The 16,805-nt window shown below is 42.1% G+C and overlaps 1 protein-coding gene across 1 annotated transcript in view; it reads right to left on the reverse strand.

The window, feature by feature from the left end:
* The window catches only part of LOC120019504 (exostosin-1-like), a 239,969-nt gene that overhangs the window by 105,386 nt on the left and 117,778 nt on the right, over positions 1-16,805 (reverse strand). The gene's annotated exons all lie outside the window — the stretch shown is intronic.

Below are 16,805 nucleotides of genomic sequence, written 5' to 3' on the forward strand. Positions count from 1 at the left end.
TCCGAGACATGATTGTGTGGAGGCACAGATCTGTGGAAGGGTACCAAAAACATGTCTGCAACATTGAAGGTCCCCAAGAACACTGTGGCCTCCATCATTCTTAAGTGGAAGAAGTTTGGAACCACCAAGACTCTTCCTAAAAATGGCCGCCCGGCCAAACTGAACAAATCGGGAAAGAAGGGCCTTGGTCTGGGAGGTGACCAAGAAACTGATGGTCATTCTGACAGAGCTCCAGAGTTCCTCTGTGGAGATGGGAGAACCTTCCAGAAGGACAAACATCTTTGCAGCACTCCACCAATCAGGCCTTTATGGTAGAGAGGCCAGACGGTAGCCAATGCTCAGTAAAAGGCACATGACAGCGTGCTTGGTTTGCCAAAAAGCACCTAAAGGACTCTCAGACCATGAGAAACAAGATTCTCTGGTCTGACGAAACTATAGCCTGAATGCCAAGCATCACGTCTGGAGGAAACCTGGCATCATCCCTACGGTGAAGCATGGTGGTGGCAGCATCATGCTGTGGGGATGATTTTCAGCGGCAGGGACTGGGAGACTTGTCAGGATCAATGCAAAGATGAACAGAGAAAAGTACAGCGAGATCCTTGATGAAAACCTGCTCCAGAGCGCTCAGGATCTCAGACTGGGGCGAAGGTTCATCTTCCAAAAGGACAACGACCCTAAGCACACAGCCAAGACAACGCAGGAGTGGCTTCAGGACAAGCCAGAGCCCAGACTTGAACCCAATTGAAAATCTCTGGAGAGACCTGAAAATAGCTGTGCAGCGACTCTCCCCATCTAACCTGGCAGAGCATGAGAGGATCTGGAGAGAAGAATGGGCGAAACTCCCCAAATACAGGTGTGCCAAGCTTGTAGCATCATACCCAAGAAGTCTCAAGGCTGTAATCGCTGCCAAAGGTGCTTCAACAAAGTACTGAGTAAAGGGTCTGAATACTTATGTAAATGTGATATTTCAGTTTTGTATGTTTATTACATACGCAAAAAAATATTTTTTGCTTTGTCATTATGGGGTATTGTGTGCAGATTGATGAGGGGAAAAAACAATTTAATCCATTTTAGAATAAGGCTGTAAAGTAACAAAAAGTGGAAAAAAAATCAAGGGGTCTGAATACTTTCCAAATGCACAGTACACACAGTACCAGTCAAAAGTTTGGACACACCTACTCATTCAAGGGATTTTCATTATTTGTAATATTTTCTACATTGTAGAATAATAACAGCTTTGCACACTCTTGGCATTCTCTCAACCAGCTTCATGAAGTAGTCTCCTGGAATGCATTTCAATTAACAGGTGTGCCTTTTTTAAAGTAATTTGTGATATTTCTTTCCTACTTAATGCGTTTGAGCCAATCAGTTGTGTTGTGACAAAGTAGGGGTGGTAAACAGAAGATAGCCCTATTTGGTAAAAGATCAAGCCCATATTATGGCAAGAACAGCTCAAATAATAAAAAGAAATGACAGTTTCTTCAAGTGCAGTCGCAAAAACCATCAAGCACTATGATGAAACTGGCTCTCATGAGGACCACCACAGGAAAGGATGACCCAGAGTTACCTCTGCGGCAGAGGATAAGTTCATTAGAGTTAACTGCACCTCAGAAATTGCAGGCCAAATAAATGCTTCAGAGTTCAAGTAACAGACACATCTCAACATCAACTGTTCAGAGGAGACTACAGTAAGTGAATCAGGCCTTCATGGTCAAATTGCTCCAAAAAAAACACTACTAAAGGACACCAATAATAAGAAGAGACTTGCTTTGGCCAAGAAACACGAGCAATGGACATTAAACCGGTGGAAATCTGTCCTTTGGTCTGGAGTCCAAATTGGAGATTTTTGGTTCCAACCGCCGTGTCTTTGTGAGACGCAGAGTAGGTGAACGGTTTCCACCGTGAAGCAAGGAGGAGGAGGTGTGATGGTGTGGGGTTGCTTTGATGGTGACACTGTCAGTGATTTATTTAGAATTCAAGGCACACTAAACCAGCATGGCTACCACAGCATTCTGAAGCGATACGCCATCCCATCTGGTTTGTGCTTAGGGGTTCTATCATTTGTTTTTCAACAAAACAATGACCCAAAACACACCTCCAGGCTGTGTAAGAGCTATTTGACCAAGAAGGAGTGAAGGAGTGCTGCATCAGATGACCTGGCCTCCACAAATCACCCGACCTCAACCCAATTGAGATTGTTTGGGATGAGTTGGACCGCAGAGTGAAGGAAATGCAGCCAACAAGTGCTCAGCATATGTGACCGACCGGTTCAAATCAGTCTTATGTAGCAAAATTTGAAATTGTGTTTTTTACATTGGATAAAATTAGAGACTCAGAGCTACAAAACGGTATATAATACACTGCACTTCAGGAACATTGGGAAAGTAATTCTGCTTTGAAAGTCGATAAACTTGTTAACTCACTTTTGAGAAAATGCCCTATAAAATTTTTGGTACCTACTGGAGAGCTCTCCTTTGTCTACACCCATTCAGCATTGTTCACACCCTCTTAAGCCTTAGCCCCACCCATCTCTTTAAGGATTCACATGTGAGGTCATGTGCTAAACAGTGAGTAGTGTAGTAAAGATTAAGACTAAAAGTGGTAAAAGTAGTAGCCTACAACAAGGAAAAATTCCAGGTAAACAGAAAGTGTCCAGTTAAACATATTTTATCAATATTAGATGACGCTTACCCAGACACACTTGACTAAATTGATGGGCCATGTGAAAGAAAAGCAATATCAGAAATAGATAGTGTCAATATAAAGAAAATAATATACAGTATGTACAAGAACAATATTCGAAACAATATCAGTGATAGATGAGGTAGTTATGCATACAATCAGGGGTAAAAAAAAAAAATAGTAGCAGCAACATATAGTATGGAGTGTGTGTTAGGAGAGAGTAATTTGAATAGAGGCACTGCATATAGTGCTGATGACTGGTCGGTCCGAACAAGGGAATATTTATTAGGAGAGCCTGTTTCTGTCCTGCCTGTGACTTTGGTGCGGGACATGCGATGTCCATAGCCTCTTTGTCGCAAAACTCCCTGATCTTCTCAAAAATATAAGTTTGTCTAGCTGTGTCCAGTGGTGCTTGTACAGGCAGACCATCTATAGGATGAAGGATGTCAGCGTTGTGCAGCAGCTGAAACCTGGTCCTGACTGAGTCTGAACGCTCCTTGGTGACAACAACACCAGGCTCCAGAGCATTGAAGCTGTAAAACAGGAAATAACAACAAAAAATGTAGACGACATTACAACCTTGCATAACATCAATTCACCTCCCAAGTTTAGATAAGAATAATAACCTCATACAATGCAAATGATATTCACCTGAAGTGCTGGTATTGCTTGAAATGTGGCAGCGGCCTGAAGTACGGAGTCAGGTGTTGTTGCCAGCCATAGCTTTCCACCAGCAGCATACCATCCTCCAGTCCAACCAGCTTTGGGATTTTGACCCGTCACAGTGCTGTCCTTCACAACACCAGCAATCTCAGACAAAGTGCTCACTCTGGTCTTTCTGAAGCGCTGCTTGATGAGGCCAAAGCACCAGTTGGGGGCAAACTTGGTGTGGTCTGTGATCAGGAAGTGAAGGTCCAGATTGTGGTGGAGCTTGTGCGTGGTCCGCCAGGCACAATACCAGAGCACAAACTTGTTCTTGTTTTGGCCACTGCAGTTATCACAATTCAGGTCCACACAACTCCGTAGTTGGTGAAGAAATGGTGCATGTAGTTGACGGCGCTGCTGCCTTTGCTGGATGACATGCCTTCATCCATCAAGTAGTTGACTTGTGGTATTCCTTTACAGCAGACACCAAACAAGCCACACTTGCGAGGAGTTAAAAAGTAGATGGAACCTGGTTGCATAGGGTCAGAAGGATAGTGCACCTGCAAACAACAAAAGAACATTAAGATAAGTTAATGAAAAGAAAATGTAACGTAAAACGTAATATCATTGTTTTATGCATCCTTATCAGGTAAGTTTCACTTACCTACAAATGTGCAGAGCAGCAGCACTGCATACAGAAACATGATCTTGGAAACTGGAAATTAAAATGATGACACACAGCCTGACTACACGTACCTCTGGAAAAAACAGAAATAATGTGAGATCAATAAAAGTAGTGCCAATCGTGTCGGAGGTCAATTAAATAATCAAAACGTGTTGTTTATTCTTTACATACCAAGTGTTGTCATCCATTCTTGTAGACGCGCCACACTGCTGCTTTTGTCACATGGGATGGCAGCTTTCCACAAAAGTGTTTGTGTCCTGGATGGCGTCCTGGTAATATCCTCTGCGTAGTTGTTGATGAAGTTCACCACTCGCTGCAAGTCCTCATGCTTCAGGTGTAACCTGTGCTTGCTTGGGCCAGCTAGCTAAAGTTAACCAAAATAGGTAACTAGCTAACATTAGGCTATAACTAGCAATGCGAAATGGCATTCTGAGCTAACATTACTACACACAGATCATAAACGTAATGTTAGCTAGCAAGCCAGCAATCTAACGTCAGCTAGCTAGCTAGCTAACAGTATGCTTGAACTTGCAATGAAAACGTAAACTTTTTTTAAAACTTATAATATCTGAAACTGTACCTAGACTCTTACCCTTATACTGTTAACTAACCCCATTCTGTACGAATTTGCGCAACCTGGAAGTATTATGTTTTCTGGGCGCTAAAATAAGGTAAATTGTATGTTACAGCGCAATGTACAAAAGTGCCTTAGTTAACTATACATGGACGAATGCTTCATGGCAGACTGCAAACCCTTTCATTAAATAAGACGTCTTGTGTCGTTTCCGTTTTGTTTGTACAGCTTGCTTGGCCAGTTGTGTCAAGTCACTCTGGTTCACACTGACCGTGTGCAATGCCATAAGAATCATTTTAAGCTTTAACCCCCACCCATTTTACTCGCCCTAGCAGAGCTGGTTAGGCTGTTTTCATGTTATTCAGAGTGTTGGTGACTAACTGTGCCCCTAGCAACAATTGAATTACGCTTTTTTTGCCGACGTTTACTGACACCGGCCATATTCATCTGGTGTAGAGCGTTCGTAAATTCATCAGTTATTCTGCACTCTGGCACACTCAGAGGAGAGTGCTATCAATAGTTGTTGCAGACGTTCTATTGAAATGGATACTTGAATAGTTGAGTTGACGTTAAGTTTTACAATGCGATACATACAAAAAAAACTGAGTTAGACAGGATTACCTACACAAACTGACCAGCTCAAATAGACAGAAGCGTGATATATGGCAGACCAATCCAAACTCATTTCCCGGCATGTCTAGCCCACTCATTATCTCAGCCAAGGTTGCTGTCTTTTTATGTGGCTTAACCAACTAGGCTCGTAATTTAACCATAATATTCGTATTTACAGATGGCATACAAGTTTTTTATTAAGACACCTGAAAGTTCACATGTTCGAGTAGGCATTTCTGACCCCCCCCCCCCCCAAAAGAAATTGATAAAAAAGTTTACGTTCAAACAACTCTCCTGTGAAGTAGTGACCTGCGACATACGCCTAGTTTCCTGAAACGGGTCACATATGTGGGAACTCCAGGTGAAGCATTCCAGGTGAAGATGGTTGAGAGAATGCCAAGAGTGTGCAAAGCTGTCATCAAGGCAAAGGGCGCCTACTTTTAAGAATCTCAAATATATTTGGATTTGTTTAACACTTTTTGGTTACTACATGATTCCATATGTGCTATTTCATAGTTTTGATGTCTTCACTATTATTCTACAAAATAGAAAATAATAAAGAAAAACCCTTGAATGAGTAGGTGTGTCCAAACTTTTGACTGGCACTGTATATATTAAACTTATTAGCTTTGGTTATCAGTCTGTCTCCACTACATCCTCTACACATCCCCACCCTCTATTTACTTATAACTCTGAATAATTCAATGATGGCACTTGTGGATGTTCTGCATCCGGTGCGTGTTTTATCTGCAGAACATTAAGTGGTATTTACAGTTAATAATAAAAGGCTCTTTACCCTGGAACAGCCCCCAGCATCGGCTCCATACAGCATATTTGATTGCATTAAGTCAGAGAAGACAAATTATCCCTCAAAACTGATCATTATCTCATTACCATTCATAACTCAATTACCCAGCACTCTCTCTGCTCGGAGCTGGTGGGGCGGGCTGTGGGAGGGGAGCGGGGCGGGTATGGGGTGCCATCTCAACCCCCCTGCTAGGATGTGACTGTGTCTGCCTCAAACTCCTGACGTTCTCTATCAATCACTGCATTCATTCCTCCAGGGATTTAGAAAATGTATTTCCCTTTATTGTCAGGCAGCGTAACAAATATTTGCTGTTACATCTCCCATAAAGCTCTATGAGGTAAAAGTAAAGCATCATCAACATTTGAAACATGTAAAGCCCACGACATTCCTGTCAAATAACAGGAATCATTACTTCATTCTAATTTGAAATAAAAATGGGTGGTCTGTGTACTGTTCTATTACAAGAGACAGAGAACACAAGAGAGAAGTCTCCTTTGATAAGTGCCAGTCGGTATCTCATACTACACTATGCATGGCACAATCTAAGTAAGTGTGGCATCACAGAACGGACCAGCCATGCAAAATTCATTGAAAATACAAGGACACTAAATCACCACACAAAGTTTAAGAACTTCTATGAGTCTTCATGAGTTGATTGCCTATTGTGATGTGCTTGAGGAATGAGGCTTGTGCTCCAGACTGTCTTGCCTGTTTTCCTGTGGACCCGTCAGCTTGCCGAACCTGTACATTCCACACAGAGCTCTAGTACATTGTGGCATGTTTCACTGTGCCTCACCAAAGTCAATAAGACTGTAAGTGATGTGTAAACTCAAAAGGTGTCTAATTAGTGAATGATGTGAATGATCACCTGCTCTCCTCTGGAGAGCCTTACGGTTGTGGGCGGAGCAGTTGCCGTACCAGGCGGTGATACAGCCCGACAGGATGCTCTCGATTGTGCATCTGTAAAAGTTTGAGTGCTTTTGGTGACAAGCCGAATTTCTTCAGCCTCCTGTGGTTGAAGAGGCGCTGCTGCGCCTTCTTCACAACGCTGTCTGTGTGGGTGGACCAATTCAGTTTGTCCGTGATGTGTACGCCGAGGAACTTAAAACGTACTACCCTCTCCACTACTGTCCCGTCGATGTGGATAGGGGGGTGCTCCCTCTGCTGTTTCCTGAAGTCCACGATCATCTCCTTTGTTTTGTTGACGTTGAGTGTGAGGTTATTTTCCTGACACCACACTCCGAGGGCCCTCACCTCCTCCCTGAAGGCCGTCTCGTCGTTGTTGGTAATCAAGTAAACATGAGAGGGATTTTGGGTCTCTGAATAAATTGGACTGGCTTAAGGGCAACATAGCAGAAACCCCCACACACCAACACAGCTCTATACTTGTCAGATACCACCTCATCTAACTAAAACAAACAGACAGACGTGGTTTGCCAGACGGTGTGTATCTTAAACATATTGAAATCTAAAATTGAGCTAAGGTTCGTGGAAGGGAGACAGGTCGCCAGTGTCATTTGTACCAGTTGTTTACTCAGGGCTATTAATGGCCGTATACAAATCTTCCCCAGGCGATGTCTGTTGAATAATGGAGAAGGCATGACACTAGATCAAACAACAGCTCTGCTCTGCTAGCCCCTGGGCTCCATCCCACACCGCCAGCCCCAGAGAGCTCCTCCAAGGTTAAACATGGGCGGGGTGCGAAACAGGATCCCTGTCGATATGTTATAGAAACAGGACCGGGGATCACCATCCCCTTACCCACCTTTTAAGATGAGAGGAACTGTTTTTAGTCCTTTACCTCGTCACTGGGAGCGGGCCATCAAAATGATTCAATGAGTTTGATCAATATTGGTCATTTCAAGTGGATTTTAAATGACTATTCCAATACCAAGTACATATAGATCAATATGAATCTTTGTGTTATTATGATTGTTTGTTTGCTAAATCTGGTGCCCTTTCCCACTCAGCTAAACATTGTTCCTTGTTCCTCGGTCTAGTCCCTGGTCCTCTATTATTCATGAGATTAGAAAGTGAAAGCTGTGACCGTGGCCCTCAGTGTTGGAAGTTTCACTTACAACACTACACTTCCAGGGGGTTGTCATGATCACCTGCTCTTCCTAGGAGGTGGATAATACATATAGTATGCTAATAACAACAGTGAAATATACCTATGGTCTATAGCCAATCAAAAAAAGTCAGGAAATGTAGCTGAAGAGGCAGGAAAGAAAGAAGTTGGGTGATTTGAGTGTTCTGCAGCCCAGGTGTTTGAACTCTGTGGCAGCTGTGACAAATGGCTGTAGACACAGACGGAGGGAGCAAATTCATTTTTAATTGACTCCCTCTGTGTGACTTCACTTCCTTAAAGAATTGCTAGAGCTCTTCCTACAAACATATGTCTGAAACCCAGAGAGCAGAACCTATAGTGAATTTTGTGAACGTTTGCTTTTCCTGTTTGGTTTTATTCAATTTGGTTATTGCAGAGTTTGTAAAGTGTCCGGGGGAGTAATTCCATTGCAGAATGTACAAACTGGCCCAGATCTCTGACATTTAAACATACAAAACATATTTCTATTAATTGGGAAATAAATGTAAAATGTATCATGGCCTTAAAGATGCACTATGTAGAAATCCCTCCGCCATTTCCTGGTTGCTAAAATTAATAGTTTGCCTAATTTCCGTATATGTGACAAAACAAGCAAGAATAGTGTAGAGAATCATTGTACCATCTATACTGCTGTGAAAAATATTTTCTATAACCAAAACTATTGCATTTCCAGTTGTTTGAAGTTGGTGTACAAAAGCAGAAGTAAAAGAAGCAAAAATGTAACTTAAGAACGGGAATCATAGATATAGCGCACATAGAGCATATCTACCGTTTTTTATATACTCTCTTTCAATAAGAAATAAATATGTTATAGATATGTATGTCAATGTGAATTTGGTCGTCGGGTCACTCAAAAAGTTACATATTGCAGATGTAATGTATGAATTTCTCTATACTACTGTATATTCCCCTTTGTTTAGAGTTTCCTTGTATATCTCAAAAACCTGCATGTTGAAAGCGAGAGAGAGAGAGCGAGGGAGTGAGATAGAGGGAGGGAGGGAGGGAGTGAGAGGGAGAGAGAGAGAGAGAGAGAGGAATGTATGTATAGGAAGATGGGAGAAGGATGCTGGCTGATGGGAGGCAGCATCAAATCATTACTCTGGACACGGGTTGCCATTCCAGCTGGGTGAGAATGGTGCCCTGTGCTGCTGACTCCCGTGTGGGGCTCCTGGTCAAATAGGCAGTGTTAAATTTACTGATCAATAACCTGGATGTCACACAAATCCCCCCTGAAGATGGCTGACGGCGAAAACCATCCCAGAAGCAATTACTGTACCTCTGCAGGAATCTTCAGACGATGTCTCGAAGGGCAGAGCCGCTCTGATAAAAACAAAACATTGAAGCCATGCCAGGTCACTATCCCAGCCTTGTGCTGCTATCAAGACCGATGGGCTTCATAAATGTGACTTGTACCGATGGGTCGCTGAGTTGTGACGACAATTTTTGTCCTTCCTTCTCAATAGAGCAGCCTGTTAATTTTCCAGAGACCAGGCTATATTAGTGAACAGAGAGGCTTAGACTAGGCTAAAAACACAATCAATCTGGCTGTAAGTGCTGTAAGCCAGGACATGTATCTCCACTCAGCGGGGGCCATCGTTACGGTGGACATGTCAGTTCAGACGGACAGGTGGGTCTGGCCACAGCATTCATTAGCAGCCCAGGGCTAACAGATTGCTAAATGAAAGATCCAAATGGGTGAGAGGGCAGGGGATCGAGGGAGCGCTGGAGAAAGCAGTCAACCATAAGGGACAGGAGCCAGAAACATGCTGTGTTAGAATATGAAGTAACATTTTACTGGTATACCATCCCATGTTTAACTATTACAGTATATATTATATATACTTGTAATACCCTGTTAAAACCATGTATTAGAAACACTACGTTGTACTACAGCCTTTGCTGTTGAGCCTATGTTATTTTGCATCAATCAATCAAACACTTGTTAACTTTCATGTGCAAACGTCAAAAGACGCAACATGTCAATCATTTGAGAGTCACTGTTGTTTGAATTCTGTAATGTGCCATCCATTTACTTATTTTGACGTTTTATGTTTATTTGAACTAAAGTAACCTGGTTTGGTTTTGCCAATTAGAAGCCTAGTTTTTGGTCCAATCATGTGAAATTTTGAGTTTTCTTAAAAATACTTGCTTAAAACTTCTTATGGCTGCAATTCCGTCACCGGGATCGATATGACAGCAGCCAGTGACAGTGCAGGGCGCCAAATTAAAAAAACAGAAATCTCATAATTAAAATTCCTCCGACATTCATGTGTCTTATATCATTTTAAAGGTAATCTTGTTGTTAATCCCACCAAAGTGTCCGATTTCAAATAGGCTTTTCAGCGGAAGCACTACAAACGATTGTTAGGTCACCACAAAACCACAATAAGCACAGCCATTTTTCCAGCGAAAGATAGCTTTCACAAAAACCAGAAATAGAGATAAAATGAATCACTAACCTTTGATTATCTTCATCAGATGACACTCATAGGACGTCATGTTACACAATATATGCATGTTTTGTTTGATAAAGTTCATATTTATATAAAAAAATCAGACTTTACATTGGCGCGTTAGATTCACTAGTTGCAAAAACATCAAGTGATTTTGCATAGCCACATCGTTTCAACAGAAATACTCATCATGAATGTAGATATGATAATACAAGTTATACACATGGAATTATAGATATACCTCTCCTTAATGCAACCGCTGTGTCAGATTTCAAAAAAACTTCACGGAAAAATAAACCATGCAATAATCTGAGATGGAGCTCAGAACAATAGCCAAATTAGCTGCCATGTTGGACTCAACAGAAACCAGAAAATACATGATAAATGTTTCCTTACCTTTGATGAACTTCATCAGAATGCAGTCCTAGGAATCCCAGGTCCACAATAAATGCTTGATTTGTTCGATAATGTCCGTTATTTATGTCCAATTAGCTACTTTCGAATTGTTTACCAAACCCCCTAACCAAAGTTTCAAAGCGCGTCCACTATAACGTGACGAAATCTCCAAAAGTTCCGTTACAGTCAGTAGAAACATGTCAAACGATGTACTGAATCAATCTTTAGAATGTTGTTAACATACATCTTGAATAACGTTCCAACCGGAGAATTACATCGACTTCAATTGAACGATGGAACGGAGCTCACTCTCACGTGAACGCACAAGTTCAATGCGTGGGCACCTCATGGAAATGATTACTCATTCAGGTCTCCTTCGGCCCCAATTCACATCGGAGTCATCAGACAAAGTTCTATGGACTGTTGACATCTAGTGGAAGCTGTAGGAAGTGAAAACCCATCCATATCTCTCTGTATTTTCAATGAGAGCTTGGTTGAAAATCTGGCACCCCCAGAAAATATCCAAACAGGAAGTGGAACTTCTCAGGTTTTTGCCTGCCATATGAGTTCTGTTACACTCACAGACATAATTCAAACAGTTTTAGAAACTTCAGAGTGTTTTCTATCCAATACTACTAATAATATGCATATATTAGCAACTATGACATAGGAGCAGGCCGTTTACTCTGGGCACCTCTGTGCACCTTTCATCCAAGCTACTCAATACTGCCCCTTCAGCAATAAGAAGTTAAAGGGATACACCAGGTTTTTGGCAATGGAGCCCTTTATCTACATCCCCAGAGTTCGAGATTAACTTGTAGATACCATTTTTACGCAAGCCAATGCTAACTATCGTTAGCACAATGACTGGAAGTCGATGGGTATCTGCTGGCATGCTATCTATTACAGAGATGTCTTTTAGCTAGATGTTTTCTACTTCCCGTGTTTTTGTCATTTGAGTTTGCAAAGTTAAAACTGCCAAATGTTTTTTTCTCTCTCACACAGCCAACACCAGGGAGGAGAGTAATATAAAACAGTAACTACCACTCATTGACTTTTCTCTTTCCTCTACCACCTCTTCACACTGGGCTTGTTTCGTTCTGTCCACTTCCTCCCCTGGAAGGAAAGGCAGTCTGTAATTAGCACACATGATGAGACCTTCTCCAACTCTACAAGCTCACACAAATACAACCCCCGTCGAGCAAATCCATCAAAGAATTAGTTCAAAAAGGGGGTTTGATTTTCCTACCCTGGCATGACTGTGTTTCATAATACCTCAGCATGGGCCCAATTTGGAGCTGTGTAGCCGGGCCAAGGCCCCTCTCTGGGCCACATGCTGCCCGTGGGGCTGACAAAGAGGGAGACTCGAAAGGGTCTGCACAACCTCCTGGTGGTTATATCATTGTACGTCCACATAATGATCCTCACTCAACCCCAACATAATTAGGAGGGTCTTTTTTTGTTGTTGCCAACATCAGAACCCACGCAGACAACATGATTTACAGAATGCTCCTGCTTATTGCTACCAACAACAAAAAATCGGAATAATATTCTGTAGTCTGTGCCCAAAATGGTCTGAAGATGACAGCTAGTCTGTCATATTCAATAGGACCATAGGTTTACAAGCCAGTACATCCTTGGTGGTTATTGACTGTTATGTTCTATCCTTCAGTGACCTCAGAAGCAGCAGCAGGAGCTCAGCTGTGTATCCCACATTAATGAGATGTTACACTGTACGGTTACCACAGAGTATGTCAATAGAGAACAAATAATCAGTATCTTACCACAACTATGAAAGGTTCCAGCCTCAATAAGAGTAGCAACATCAAAAGACCAATTCATCTCAGACATGCATCTCAGCAGCATTGTGTCAGCTAACCACAGAAACACCAAATACAACGGCCCCATGTGCGAGTCGGGCCTGTCGGACTCCATTTCAGACTCCTCAGCAGTTGGTGAGCTGATCACTTTACATGGGGTTTCACTGGATAGGCCCAAAGGTTTCTGCCCATCATAAAGTTATTGATTTCCTTTCTTGTCCATCAGGAAGTCTTGTCAACAGAGCGTGCCGCACATCAGAGATTGAATAATACATGAGCAGAGCCTGCCAGGTTTTTGTACACAAATACTTAAGTAATATTGGCCTCTTAAACCACAGCTGTTAGGGTTGGTACAGTAGGGCTCTGTGTGTAAATGAGGACTTGGGAGAGAGCGAGAGAGAGCGATAAGACAGAGATGTTTGCATCTCTTGCTCTGTAGAGGGCAGCACTCTAACCTCAGCGAGCGTCTGCCGAGCCTTGCCACAATCCCTCTCGTGTTATCTTCATTCAGACCAAGATACTATCTCCAAGACACAAAACAAAATCTCTCTCCCACTACTCTCTCTTCGGGAGAAATAGATGCCCCTTCGACCGGGCTGCTGCAGAACATTTATAATTAAGTCACACACCCAGGCGCAAGGAGCTTAATGTTAAGATATTCCTCCTAGAACTACCCGCTACTGAATAAACAAATTCTCCTCATTAGCTGGGTATAATCTCCTTGTTTGAGTAAAATGACACTAGGATAGAGTTGACTCTGCCTGTCTCTGTAATTGTCGATATTGTACCAGCCCCCTATTAGGCAGTGCATCTGAAAAGGTCAATTGCTGCGCCTGGTGTCTCTTTCAGTCTGTATCCCTCTACTGTACCACAACTCTATTTTAACATCGGAGCCCAATCAGGGAGAATGAAGACACATTGAGACCAAAGTAACACAGGTGCTAGAGGAACAGTGTGCCTCAAAGCATCTTCTAAGCTAGACTACAGACATGTTCTACACATTCTGAGCCAATACTATGTTCTACTTCAACACTCTTGCCTTTCATGCTGTATCAATCAGATAGACGGATCCATCTAATGAGCTATGACATCTTCCATTGTTATCTGGGATTTATTTTAACAGGGAGTCCCATTGAGACCACGGTCTGTTTTGCACTGGAGCCCTGCATCGTACAATTACACAACAAATTACACATAGGAAATACACCAGAAAATGTAAATACAAAAGTGAATACTATTTCAAATTAAAATTAAAAATCTCTAGTACATTCTTCACAATCACATAGTAAACACCAATGCAACGACACAGCAAAGCTAGTCTTACTCTGCAAGGGGGTGGTTTGTATTAGGCTGCATTCCGATATCAGAGCAGACTAATACAACAGCTAATCGTAGTGTGCCACTGACCAGGGCTTCCCCTGGACAGGCAGGCCCAGGTATGCATCTGGCACTGCATTGCCTACCTCTCCTCTCTTCTCCTCTGGCATCATCCACACAGATTAATTACACTCCTGATTCATTATACATGAGGCCCTCCCAGACGGTCCTGGCTCGACCTCAGTGGTTGACACGGCAGAAGGCACGACACTCATTAGGAATTTACAATGCAAAGGAACTACAATATTTATAAAGGGCAGAGAACACTGAAATCTGAATTATGTTTAATCATCCAGGAGGGGGAGAGAGAGCGGGAAAGAGCGGGAGAGGAGAGAGCAAGAGCAAAAGAGAGAGTGCTACAATGTTGTGGTATTCCTCATTATCATAAATGTAATTGGTTGCTAGAAGACCACAGGAAGGTAAAATATAGGGAAGTAGGTAGGTAGCCCACTCCATGTGTGCTTGGCAGGAGCTGCTGAGAAGATAGTATTTGTAGGAGAGGACTTCATTAACTGTGTGCTGATCACTGCCTAGAAAAAAAATGTTGAGGTCAGCGCTGTCAGAACAGAGCACATTCAGTATAATTTCATCAAGTTCAGAAGAAACATTTGTTATAAATATACTCATACAGGGCCTTCAGAAAGTATTCTCACCCCTTGACTTTTTCCACGTTTTGTTGTGTTACAGCCTGAATTTAAAATGGAATAAAATTGGAGATTTTTTTGTCACTGATCTACACACAATACCCCATAATGTCAAAGTGGAATTTTGTTTTTAGGAATGTTTACAAATTAATAAAAAATGAAGCTGAAACGTCTTGAGTCAATAGGTATTCAACCCCTTTGTTATGGCAAACCTAAATAAGTTCAAGTCCTTCCTAACTCAGTTGCTGGTGAGGAAGGACACCGGTCAGGGATTTCACCTTGAGGCCAATGGTGACTTTAAAACAGTTACAGAGTTTAATGTCTGTGATAGGAGAAAACTGAGGGTGACATTACAGGTTGAAAAGAAGGAAACCAGTACAGAACACAAATATTCCAAAACATGCATGCTGTGTGCACTCAAGTTATACTGCAAAAAATGTGGCAAAGAAACAAACTTTTTGTCCTCAATACAAAGCTTTATGTTTGGGGCAAATCCAACACAACACATCACTGAGTACCACTCTGCATATTTCCAAGCATGGTGGTGGCAGCATTATGTTATAGGTATGCTTGTCATCGATAAGGACTTTGACAGGATAAAAATACATTGAATAGAGCTAAGTACAGGCAAAATCGTAGAGAACAACCTGGTTCAGTCTGCTTTCCACGAGACACTGGCAGATGAATTCCCCTTTCAGCAGGAAAATAACCTTAAACACAAGGCCAATTATACACTTGAGTTGCTTACCAGGACAACATTGAATGTTTCTGAGTGGGCTAGTTACAGTTTTTACTTAAAATGGTCTTGAAAACCTATGGCAAGACTTGAAAATGGATGTCTAGCAATGATCAACAACCAATTTGACTAAGTTTTAGGATAATACAATTGGCAAATATTGTACAATCAGGTGTGCAAAGCTCCCCAAAAAGACTCACAGCTGTAATCACTGCCAAAGGTGATTCTAACATCGATTGAATTTTTCATTAATACAAAAGTTAGAAGTTTTGTTCCACTTTGACATTAGAGTATTTTGTGTAGACCGCTGACAGAAAAATTACAATTAAATCCATTTTAATACCACTTTGTAAAAACAAAATATGAAAAAGGTCAAGGGGGTTTAATATTTTCTGAAGGCAGTGTATCTACTGTATATATTTTTGGATCATCCATGCTAGAGAATAAACGAACGCACACACCCCAACCCGCCCCCCACACACCCCAACCCACCCCCCACACACCCCAACCCACCCCCCACACACTCCAACCCCAATCCCTAAACACACATGGCCACCAGCAGAGTAGAGCAAGGTGAATATACCATATCAGAGTTATGGCAATCCATCTTGTTGGGGATTAGCCTGCTCTTACCTACAGCAGGCAGCTTGCACTCTGGCGTCCCAAATAACAGCAGAGGCTCCAAATCCCTCCTGTCCAAAATGAATTGGCTGCCTGCTTGGGGACTTAGTGCCAGATTGCTTTCCAACTCTACTCCTGCGTCTGTCAGGAAATCAAAAAACAAGCCTATCTTGATCCAACCACTGCCCCCCAACGACAGAGTCCCTGCTCAGGGGCTGAATTATCTTAACTCTCATTGGTATAAGAGAACCTTTTATGGACTCTGACTTTGATACAATCAGAGTGTCAACAGGCTGAATGGTATTAATATCAATATTTTCTTTACCAATGACGACCCATTATACATTGTTGTAAATGTACTTTATACTTACACTATTGCAACCTGTTTCAAAGACTTTTGCAATATATTCCACTTCAGTAAAGCACTTTGGTTAGGTACTAGTGCAGCCAAGAGTATAATTTTTCCAGGTAAAGGGAGGTAGAAATGGACGAGATGTCTCTCACAGGTTGATTAGATTAAATCTAATCCTGAGGAGGAGGATGAGGAGAGTAGTGGGAGGACATCAGTCTGCCATGTGTCCCTGATCTCCAGGAGGCCTTGTGTTCCTGACATACTTCAGCTTCTTCACAGGACATCCAGCGGGG

The sequence above is a fragment of the Salvelinus namaycush genome, chromosome 24, assembly GCF_016432855.1.
Source record: "Salvelinus namaycush isolate Seneca chromosome 24, SaNama_1.0, whole genome shotgun sequence".
In the NCBI taxonomy this organism is placed as follows: Eukaryota; Metazoa; Chordata; class Actinopteri; order Salmoniformes; family Salmonidae; genus Salvelinus; species Salvelinus namaycush.